Raw genomic sequence first — 10,942 nt, 5'->3', positions numbered from 1 at the left:
CAAGAGAGAATTTCCAAGGAGATTTACAAAAAGACAAATAAACCCAACTTAAGAGCCACCCCCGGTCCCAAATATCAAACTAGGCAGGAATGTATTCACCATCTAAGAGAGCCAAACTTTGCCCATTCCACAACTGACAGAACACGTGCTTCTTCAAAGGCAGGAAACCACAATATGACCACCCTTCAACTGTCCTACAGAACCGGCCTCTGCATTATGAGCCACCAAAAGGACAAAATTTTCACCATGGCACCATGTGATAGTGCCAATACCAACCCATAACAGAATCTCGCGCGCATCAATCAACACCCCAGACCTTTAAAACGATTGTAAACACATACCAGGATTGGAATACCATTCAAACCAAGAATAATTAAAGTCTTTCATCTTGGTCTTCAACCACTGCCACATCAAAAGCTGAATCCTCTCCACCATTTGTTCTAAGTCCATAGTGACCCCATTGAAAATGTATCTATTCCTTGTCAGCCATAAGCATGGGCGGATTTAGCGCCCGGCTTGCCTGGGCACTTGCCCAGGCTCCGTGGCAAAAAATAATTTTTTATTTATTTGGGTTGCAGAGGGAAAAAATGGGTTTATTGTTGGTTCAACTAGGGGTGAGCACCAACCCGCCACCGACCCGGACCCGACTTACCCGGTAAGCTCAAAAGTGAAACGGGCGGATTTGGGCGGGTTACCGGGTCCACGGGTTAAAAAATACAGTTTGTAACGGCTTAAACCGGGCGGGTGCAGGCTCAGTTTTTTTATGCTCGGTACCCGAAGCTACCCGAATAATATTTAAATGAAGGTGTGACCTTCACGCTACTTCACAGTTCACACACTAGACTTCACTTTGGGCAGTGTGATTACTTTTGAACTTCAAAAGCTAGCTAGCTCTCCTGCAACTAGCTCTCATATTCAACCTTTGTCAGTGTTTAATTATATTTTACTATCCCCTATGCTAGCAACTAGCAATATGATGCAGAGCCCTAAGACATAAAATATTAGAATAATTTTTTTAGTGTTTTAATGACAAATATTATATTATACACACAACATCAGACTCACCCCCTTTCTAACCCCTCTCTTTTCTCTCAAACTCACCCTAGCAGCAAAAATAAAAAGACAGGCGGCTGAAGGAAGCAAAGTGCCGCCGTCGTTGCCGCCCCCTTCTTCTCTTCCATTGCTTTACTCTTCACGAAGTTCTTCATCTTCTCAAAGTCTTGCCGCTCATTTAGAGGTTTGGTTGCTCTTCATCTTAGATCAGAGGTCATTCAATTCATCAAAAATCTGAGACTTTGTCTTGGATCTTCCTCTGTTGCAACTTGCGAGATCTACAAACTTTGCATGCAAGATGAAAGCTTTTTATCTCCGATGGTGACTGAGAGCAAGGACTCTTCTTGTTTTCTTGGATCTTCTTCTCTGTGATATTTTATCAATAACTCTTCTCCTTTTTTGTGTTTTTGGTTCACCTTCTTTGTATTTTCATGTTCAGTAATTATTCTCAATTTTTTCCATTGATCTGATGTTGGTGAAGCTAAAACCAGCCTAAACCGCCCGCAAAACCCGCCACCCGACATGGCCCGAACCCGACAAAACCGCTATGAACAACGGTCGGTGGCGGTCCAAGTTATGGACATCTCGGTTTTGGTCGGTTGGGCCAAAATGAGCCCGAAACCGACCGCTGCTCACCCCTAGGTTCAACCTGGGCAGAAAATAAATGAAGACAGTGATTTTTTTTTAGTTTAATTTTGATGCACCGACGGTGTAAAGTTTTTTTACACCGTCAACCAATCAGATTTCAAAGATGTGACATGTCAATTAAAGAAATTAAATGAAAAGAGAGATTTTATCACATCCTTGAAATCTGATTGGTTGATGGTGTAAAAAAACTTTACACCATCGGTGCATCAAACTTTTTCTCTTTTTTTTTTATCTTCAATTGTCCAAATGGTAGGGGAAGAAAGCTAAAGACACACTAATTGTCACTTTGCAGTGGAAGGGATTGTGTGAGCCTCTTTGCTTGTAGCAAATTCATCTTCCTCCCCTCAACCCCACTAATCTCAATTCTCCACTTCTCCCACACCCGCTCCTCTTTCATGCATGACCAGAGGCCCTCTTTTCTACAGCTGTGAAAACCCCCCACCGAGAACTTGTAGATATCGTCGTCATCTTCCCCATTCTCCATTCTTCCTCATCTTCTTTCTCTACTTTTTGTTTCTCTCTTAGTTTAGATATGATGTTCCCACATAGTAGTGTGGTGAGCATGTGAGATGAACATTCTAGAGTAGATATTTTCATCTTTTCTATTATTTATTACTTCATTGTTTACTCTCCAGACACGTGCAAGCCTTAAAAGTAGTCTTGGACAGCTAGTGATTAGCATACTAAAGGCCTAAATGAGTAAATGCAATAAAAATACTAAATGATTAAACTCTCGTTAACCTTTTACTAAATCTGCATCATTCTTATCTCAAGTATATAATATATAGTTTCAAAAAAAAGTATATAATATATAATTTTGTAATGTGATAAAACTCTCACTCAGGGGCGGACCTATGTAGGATTGAGAGGGTTCAACTGAACCCCCTGAACAAAAAAAAAATTGCACTTAATTTCCTATATAATTTATTTTTGAACCCCCTGAAAATTTTAAATTATACTAGTAGACTAAATTTTACACCTAATTGCATCAAAGACCCACCTATTTACACAACTATGATTTGTATAATTTCTCATGTATAAACATATTAAAGTTGTTTTTAATTATATTTTTACCGATATGTTCATTTGAAAAATTTGAACCCCCTGACCTCGAGGTCTTGGATCCGCCACTGCTCTCACTAACATTCCTCTATTGCACAACATCTTTAAATTTTTAAAGTAAAATTTAAGTTTAAGTTAAATTATATATAAAACCGACTCTGTATACCCTTCGTACAACATCTTTACAAATCGCTTACCGCGTACCATGTACCGGAGCATATGGTGAACCTGGTAACTATGGATTGTAACTATATGTTTGGGTTGAGTGTTTAATTGAGAATGAGACATATTTACCACTACAACAGGCTATTCACGCGGTAACAACGTAATGCCCGCAACCGCGACGACAACCGCAATTTAAACCATGGATCAGACGTCAGATGTGGGTCGTTAAGTTTAGGGTAAACTTTGCTCAGGCTCCATAAAATTTCTGGTTCCGCCACTGGCCATAAGCATCAAAGAGTAGCCATCCAGATTGTTAAATCCCCTGCTTGCTGTGAGCTGGATGTGCCAAGTAATGGAAATTGTGAAAAATGCTCCCTTGCAGTAGACGGAGGAGCAACAGATATCCGTCTCCAAGCATATATCGCATACCATATTCGGACAACAGCTGGGCACTGAAAGAACAGGTGTGAACTTGATTCCTCAACCTGCAAACAGAAAGAACACATTGCATCTGCGTCATTAGTGATAACATTCCTCTTTGGAAGGTTATCTCTCGTTGGGATACGATCATGAGTATTTCCAGTTACTTCAACCTTTTTTTTGGTCCAAAGGGAAACAAAATTTAGTTAAATGTTATTTATCTCTTTGGAAATACACATCCAATAGAAAAAAAATATGAAGACTGAAGATGTATTTCGGAATTCATATTTGGGTGAGTTTGAAAAGTTAACATTGTTAAAATTTGATGCCAAAAACACATGATAGAGGGAAAGTCGTGACTCTGATGCAACCAAGGTAATGTGAATAGAAGCCATGGTACACCAAAGAAATTAAGGATTTGGAAATTAAATGAGGGAGCGGGCACGTGGTTTTTTTAGGAGTCTTCTAATCTCGACCATTACAATTAATTCAAAAGCTAAAAATGTTCTTTCTCACTTTCATATAAAAAATTTTCCTCACTTGATATGCTTCATATATATCAAGTTAATATATAAGTTTATACAATCTTGTAAATTGTAATGAATAACTACTATCTGTGTACTATGCTCTTCTTGGATTTAGAAATAGGTACGATGTTATAAACTAGATTTGATTTGAAATGATTCTTTTCTCAGTTTTCAATTTTATGTTTATTAACTCTTGATTTTACATGTAAAGAAGTTGTTCACAGGGTGCGCCAAAAAGAGGAAAACCACACACTGAAATTCCAGCTATATGTCATGATAATAACTTTCACATTGACATGTACATGGTGAGTTGCTAGCTTTTAGTCCTTAAACATATCTCGGTTTTACACTTCTCTATGCTACTTTCTTGTTCCATTGTTTGATTGAAAGCGTGAAAATAATTAATAATGGAAAATGAATTGTAGATATACGCGTAGTGTAGACATAAGAATGAGAAAGGAAGAGTAGAGTGAATTAACGGATGTTATGTTGGAGCAGCGAAAGTTTCATGGGGGAAAATATAGGAAATAAACTATTTTTGTGATATGAACTTTTTATTTTATGATGTTTCTTGAACCAGAACTCAAAACTTCTATAGTAATTGTAGTGAATAGAGATGAGAAAATGATTCTAGTTTATGCCAATCTCTATCAGAATGATTAGCAATTTTTTATCTAGTGCATCTATAGTGACAATCTTGGGTCCATGGTTGGATTTATCATAGATAAAGAAGGAAGATTATTGTTACCATAAGGTATTTGCTGCCATGCATATTCTTCTTCCTTTAACTCTTCCATTGCTTTTAAATTTTTTCCACCCCGACCTCTATTGGAAGGATGTCTCTAAAATGGAACCCCTCTTCCTCCTTGTTGTGATTTGAAAATTTTGAAGATCTTCCTTGCTTGAAAAATCTACTCCAAAGGGGGTTGTTATATTTTTTTTCACCTCAATTTATGAGTGTAACGCCCCGATTTCTCGAGTGTTACACAGTAACTAATTAACCAATTTTCGTAAAGAGTTTTCGTCGATTCACTTATTAATCTTCAATTAATGACAAACCTTTCATTTTACGAAAACTCTTGAAACATAACCTTTCAAAAAACACGCGGAAGTAACCAACATCGTAAAACTTTTTAAATAACCAACTGTAAAGAGTACGAATCAAAGGCCTGAATGAAAATAAAGATTACATCAAAACTTGTTCATTCGAATTTAAGCAATAAAATTGTTCGATACCAACACTTCGGAAACTCTCAACCCCAACAGAAAACAAAAGACTCTCAACCCAAACCCTATTCCTTAGCCTCTTCCTCTGAAGTGTAGTCGTCCTCCGGTATTTGCACGTCACGTAGCATCAACTCCCAAGAAGGAGTCATCGCCATTATCTTCACGACCATCTACCCCCCCCCCAAATAAACACATAGCAAACCAGCAGGGTCAGGTCCAACAAAAAGAATGATAATGACAAAATCAACAACAACATATATAATATAAGTACATTATATGTCTTTTATGGGAAGGAGTCAGTTACTAACGGAATCTCACTTCACACAACCCACCAAAACTTCCATGGCCATCTTCGTGCTTCCGCAGAGGCACGGTTATCACGGTGACCGCAGTCAACCAAATCACGTGGAGCCGCAATGATCCACAAAAGTTCACGGTGACCGCAGTCAACCAAATCACGTGAAGCCACACCGGCCCACAAGGTTCACGGGAGACCGCAGTCAACCCAAATAACTCCCTCGCGTGCAAGGTACCATCGTTCTCATGGACCATAGTCTACCTGACCTATGTCCAAATTATTCACATTTACTTGCAAGCGAGTTTATTACACTTTTCTCTTTGTTAAGTCTCTAAAGTCAATCCTAGAGTCTTATCATACTCTTTATACAACAACCTTCACAACACAACATTCACGGGTTACAAGGGAATTACGGCTAGGTGAGCGACCCTTGAACCATTAACTGAGAAAATAAATATAATTCACGTAAAGGTACGCAAGAACATTCACTCATACATAATATATCATCGCAACTTCAACATATTGACAGCAGAAACAACTTTCACAAAAATAGAGCCACAGAATGCATCTTTCAACCAAAAATCACGTATGATACCTTTCTAGAAAGATATTTTAAATATCTACAACTCTCTAGTGACACACTTGTTCATTTGAGTCCCAGAATTAGGTGATATTAGGCCTTAAAGCTAACTGTCCGGAACAGGAAAAACAGCAGGTGTGACAGTTACTAAACACGACCCCCAGATCACATTACTAAACCAAAAATTATGATTTTTATATTTCTGGAAAGATATTTCGAAAATCTACAACTTTCATTTTAATCACTTTTTCATTTGATGACCATAAACAGGTAAAAAGGGGCTCTGAAGTCCGCTGTCCAGTACAGGAAACTGGCAGCGAAACTCCCATGCCTCTATGGTTTTCAAAAATAATTTTCCTTCCTTCCCCTTTGATCATGGCAATCTTGGTACAGCCCCCAACAACCAAAATATCCACTCAAAATTTCAGAACCAAACATTTAGCAAGGATCATGTTATAACAAGTGCAAAATAGCACAAAACTTAACAAATACCATGGCAACTCGCATAAAATCATAGATTCAGATCATAAACAACGTTTGAGGATCATATTCATGGCTTTTCAAGAGAAAAATTCCAGCAAGCAAGCATGTACAGGAAATCATGCAAAAACAGTCCAAAACTCAAGTTGTTTCTCATGGCAATTCATGGCATATTCCCTAAAGAACCTACCCATTCCTAGAACCAGCCCTTACCTCGGGTTTTGAATGAATTTAGATGAAAAGAAGCAGGATTTTGATGGAGAGAAGTGAAGAATAGAAAGAGCTTCCTCTGCTGTCCAAAATTCTCCTTCCTCCACGTGCTTCCTCTCCTTCTCGCGTTTCCTCTCCTTCCTTGCGGTTTTTCTCTCTTTCTCGTGTCTCCTCCTCCTCCTTGGTGGGCGGTGGTTGCTGGTGGTGCAAGGGTGACGAGTGGAGGCCTCTTAGGAGCAAGGGGAAGGGTTTAATTGGTACTAATCACTCTTTACTTCAGAAAAAAGTCAGAATCTTCCTCCCTTTTCCCTTTGCAAGGCTGCGGCATCACCACTAATGGGCTAGGATTTTCATAACCCTAGCTCCTTCCTTCTCATCCAAGTCACTTGGCCCACTTAGCCTCTTCTTAATCTCCTGATCATGACCTCATAAGTTCACTAACCGACCCAAATAACGCATTAACCAAGGCTTAAGCCCAAAGTTTTAAGTTAGAGCTCGTAAGGTCTGGGCAGCTGGACCTTTTCTCACTAAAACGGGGATATCTGAAGCTACCGATATCGGATTGACTCGAAACCACTTGGAGAATTTTCTAGATTTGAAGGGCTACAACTCTCATGAAGGACGTTTTCCCAAATGAAGTCGTTAAGACCCTCTAAAAATTCACACAAGTTGACAGTTCTAATCTGCCAGTTATCAAACATTAGCTAAAACTTCAATTTTATTCAAACTTTCATAAAATTGTTCCAAATTGAACTTAGGGCCTTACAATGAGCTTCTAAGGACCCATGGTTTCATATTGAGTGAGCTTTGAGAGATCTTTTGACAATGTTTTCAAATTTTTGAGAAATACTCCATGGTATCTTTTCAACTACTTTATTTTCAGATACATCTTCTCCACAACTTTTAATTTGATTGATTTTTTAGCCACCTTCTTGCCTTATGATATTGTTAAATTAACTCCACAAATAATGCAACGGGCTAGCAATCACCTTTGATGATCCTTGAAATTATGTCTTCAAGGTTCCCGTGCCTCTTTGGCTTTTTATGCCAAATATTCCAGGTTAAATTACTTTGCTTAGTCCTTGATGAACGATTCTCAATGTTGTAACATTCTTCTTCACAATCTCCTTGCTGTCTTTGAATTTGACATCATACCACTATGTTATTTTTGGTTGTGGGTGCTCTTCATATCCTTCTCCAACCATGCCCCATAAATCTTGCGAAGAGGAGGTGGTCTTCATTTGTGAATTCCAGTAATTATAGTGCTCACCATTAAAAACCAAAATTTGGCTTGTTGTATATTAGAAAATAAAATTTGAATTTGATGCATCCATGTTACTTAATTTGAGTGCTAGTATCAAATTTTTTGGAGTAGCTTAAGTGTAGAAGTATAAAATAAAAGAAATAAACTAATTTTGTAATCTGAACTTTTTATAATTATGATGTTTCATGAACAAGAACTTACAAACTTCGCTATTAATAGAAGTGAATAGAGAAGAGGAAAAGATGTAAGTTAGACATCTACATATTAAACTTTGGCATCATTATTCTTGTAAGTTGTAAACACGAAGAAATGCATAAATGGACATAAACAAATTGTAACTAAACCATGATAACTCTTTATTACAAATTAACTAACATTTAACATGTTATATATGATAGAAGCGGGAGATATCTAGAGTGAGAATTGGAGTTTCTAATGAATGCTTACACTGTTTGTATGTTTAAGTTTCATTATTGATTAATAATTTAGCATCTATATGATAAATTGTGGTGAATTTGCAGAGACTCTTATCAGACATATCAAGAAATGATTTAGTGGGACAAATTATGCTCACAGATTTACATTGGTTGAAAGATCATAACATTGAAATGTTGAATTCAGGAAGAGAGGAACCATAACTCGAGACTTTGTAAGATAAAATTCTAAATGATTTCCAAAAAATTATCTATGTAATTTTGTTTATATATCATGTATGAATTGTCTTATTATTGCCTATAAAAAATTTATATGTTCAAGAAATTCAAGATGTTGTCTAAAATAACCCATGAGGTTAAATAACTCCATCTTAGCTCAACCGATAGTGTTTAAGAAAAATGTATTCAGAAATATACCTATTTTTCGTTTAAACAACTTATCCCAGTAGAAAGAGGTTATGATAACCCTATGGGGTAATTTAGGCAACCAGTTGAATAACTTTGATAACATAAGTTGTCAACTAAAATATATACTTTTTTTGTATGCCTTTGAGCACTTTCCATCTAAAAAGAAATTGAGATCGATGGTTGAAGTAATTCAATTTGTTCTTTATGGAACTACTTGAAAAACAAGGACAAATATTCGAGAAAACGTTTCTAAAGATGACCATACATTATACTTAACATTCAAAGAAGAAGTATATATTTTCTATACTCTATATTCAAAAGAAAACCTTGTGCTATGTGGAATGTAGCTAAAGTTAATGTTGTCGTTCTTTGTTTTTGTTTTCCTCGCAAGACATAGGTGAACCTAGTATGATGGGTGAAACTTCTTGTTCGGCTAGAGACATGGAAATAAAGATGAAAATGATCATGAATGTTCCAAGAGAAGAGAAAAATGAGATAAAAATGATATTGAATGTTCCATGGTAAGAGTATAGCAAAAAAATCATAAGAAATACAGGTTGAACAAGCCTTTATATATATAAAAAAATGAAGGTTTCTGCATGCTTGAACCCAAATCCTTAGTCCTTTAGTTTATTTACCTAAGTATTACTTTATCATGTAATCGTGTGATAGTTTTACGTGTGTCGCTTTTATTTTCTTTAAAAAAAGAATTTATATTACAAGTAAAAATCATATATTATGAGTACAATCCATTATTGTCGGATACATTACAAGGAGATACACGTATTTTAGATTGTGTGTTTTTCTAAATGTACTAGTGAGTTTTGTCGCTAAGTGTTTTATACTACTATTTTCATTAATAAAATGTCGCCAATTTTAGTTAACTTTGAAGCAATAAAACTAAAAAGAAAAACACACATTAAGCATTAAGAAATGACCAAAATACTTCACTTGTAAATTTATTTAAGATTAGACATGTACAACATTATTATTGTTATTGTGGGATAATATTTAAAACATATCATCTTAGGCACTCCTCATTTTCCATGAATTGTATTCCACAAATAATAATAAAGAAGAAAGGATAAAAATTTAGAAAGTCATATTTTAAAACTTAGGTTCCCCTAATATGCACCACTTTTAGAGTGGTGCGATTTTACACCACTTACTTTGACCGGTTATAGCAGGTCTACACATTATTTTTTTTTGAAAAAGTATTATTAAAACTTTGTTATATATTAAATTTGTTTAAAAAAAGATGTGTTGACCTGTTATAACAGGTTAAAAAAAGTGGTGTAAAATTACATCACTCTAAAATGGTGCATATTAGAGGTCACCTTAAAACTTATCAAATAATGTTTGTATTTGAAAAAGTTGGATATTTAGTGAATCGTTTTACAAACGCGAATATACTTGCAATTTGATCTTCCGTCCTGTAATACTTGAGCTGGATCTCTTTAGTTGCCTTTAATCCTGATGAAGTGGTACTATATTGTTATTGTTTAATCAAATGTAGTAGACTCGTCTTATTTTTTGTTCCATTTCTTCAAGTTTTATGTGAAGCCATATTAGGATGTTTCTCTTATGATAATAGATATTAATTTTTTCTCTATTGCCCAGTGAGATGCATAAATTTTTGTCCTCCATTTGAGTTATAAAAATAATAATGCCTTCTCATTTTTACCAAAATCTCCAAGAGATTTCAATTTTCTCCTCTTTACCGCCATTGACATTCGATTCTTGTGCGGTGCTTATAGAGAATGTTTTTTTGTAAGAGATATTTAATGTGATTTCTAGGCCTTAGGGATAGTGTCATGGTTGTCAGTTGTGGGCATTATCTTGGGGAAAAAAGGTACTTGTTTATCAAGACCAAAGTACTCACTTGATGATTTCTAGTTTGTGTATGTTAACTTTTAGGTCATATTTTAGTCTCAAAATACATGCCAAAAACAAGTCTTAAAACAAAATCCCGAAACAAAATCGCCTACTAATGAATATAAAGTGATAATCGTGAAATTCCTCAAGAAAGTATGTGGGAGAAAGAAATGACAGAAAATCAGAAATTAAAAAAATTTAATTATGGAAATCATTGATATTTTATGCGATTAATTAATGAGTTATGTTATCTGTTTAAGCGTGATAAATGCTATTAAGTATAAGTTGATG

At 35.8% G+C, this 10,942-nt stretch overlaps 1 long non-coding RNA gene across 1 annotated transcript; it reads right to left on the bottom strand.

The window, feature by feature from the left end:
* Positions 1–5,030: 5,030 nt before the first annotated feature.
* On the bottom strand, positions 5,031–7,138 carry LOC130714157 (uncharacterized). Its single transcript, XR_009011181.1, has 2 exons — positions 6,674–7,138; positions 5,031–5,272 (listed from the first exon to the last, which is right to left on the bottom strand). It is a non-coding gene; the product is annotated as an uncharacterized LOC130714157 (long non-coding RNA).
* Positions 7,139–10,942: the final 3,804 nt, after the last annotated feature.

The sequence above is a fragment of the Lotus japonicus genome, chromosome 4 (assembly GCF_012489685.1).
Source record: "Lotus japonicus ecotype B-129 chromosome 4, LjGifu_v1.2".
NCBI classification, from domain to species: domain Eukaryota; kingdom Viridiplantae; phylum Streptophyta; class Magnoliopsida; order Fabales; family Fabaceae; genus Lotus; species Lotus japonicus.
Note: the sequence above shows the minus strand (reverse complement) of the source record. Positions and strands in the feature narration are given on the sequence as shown.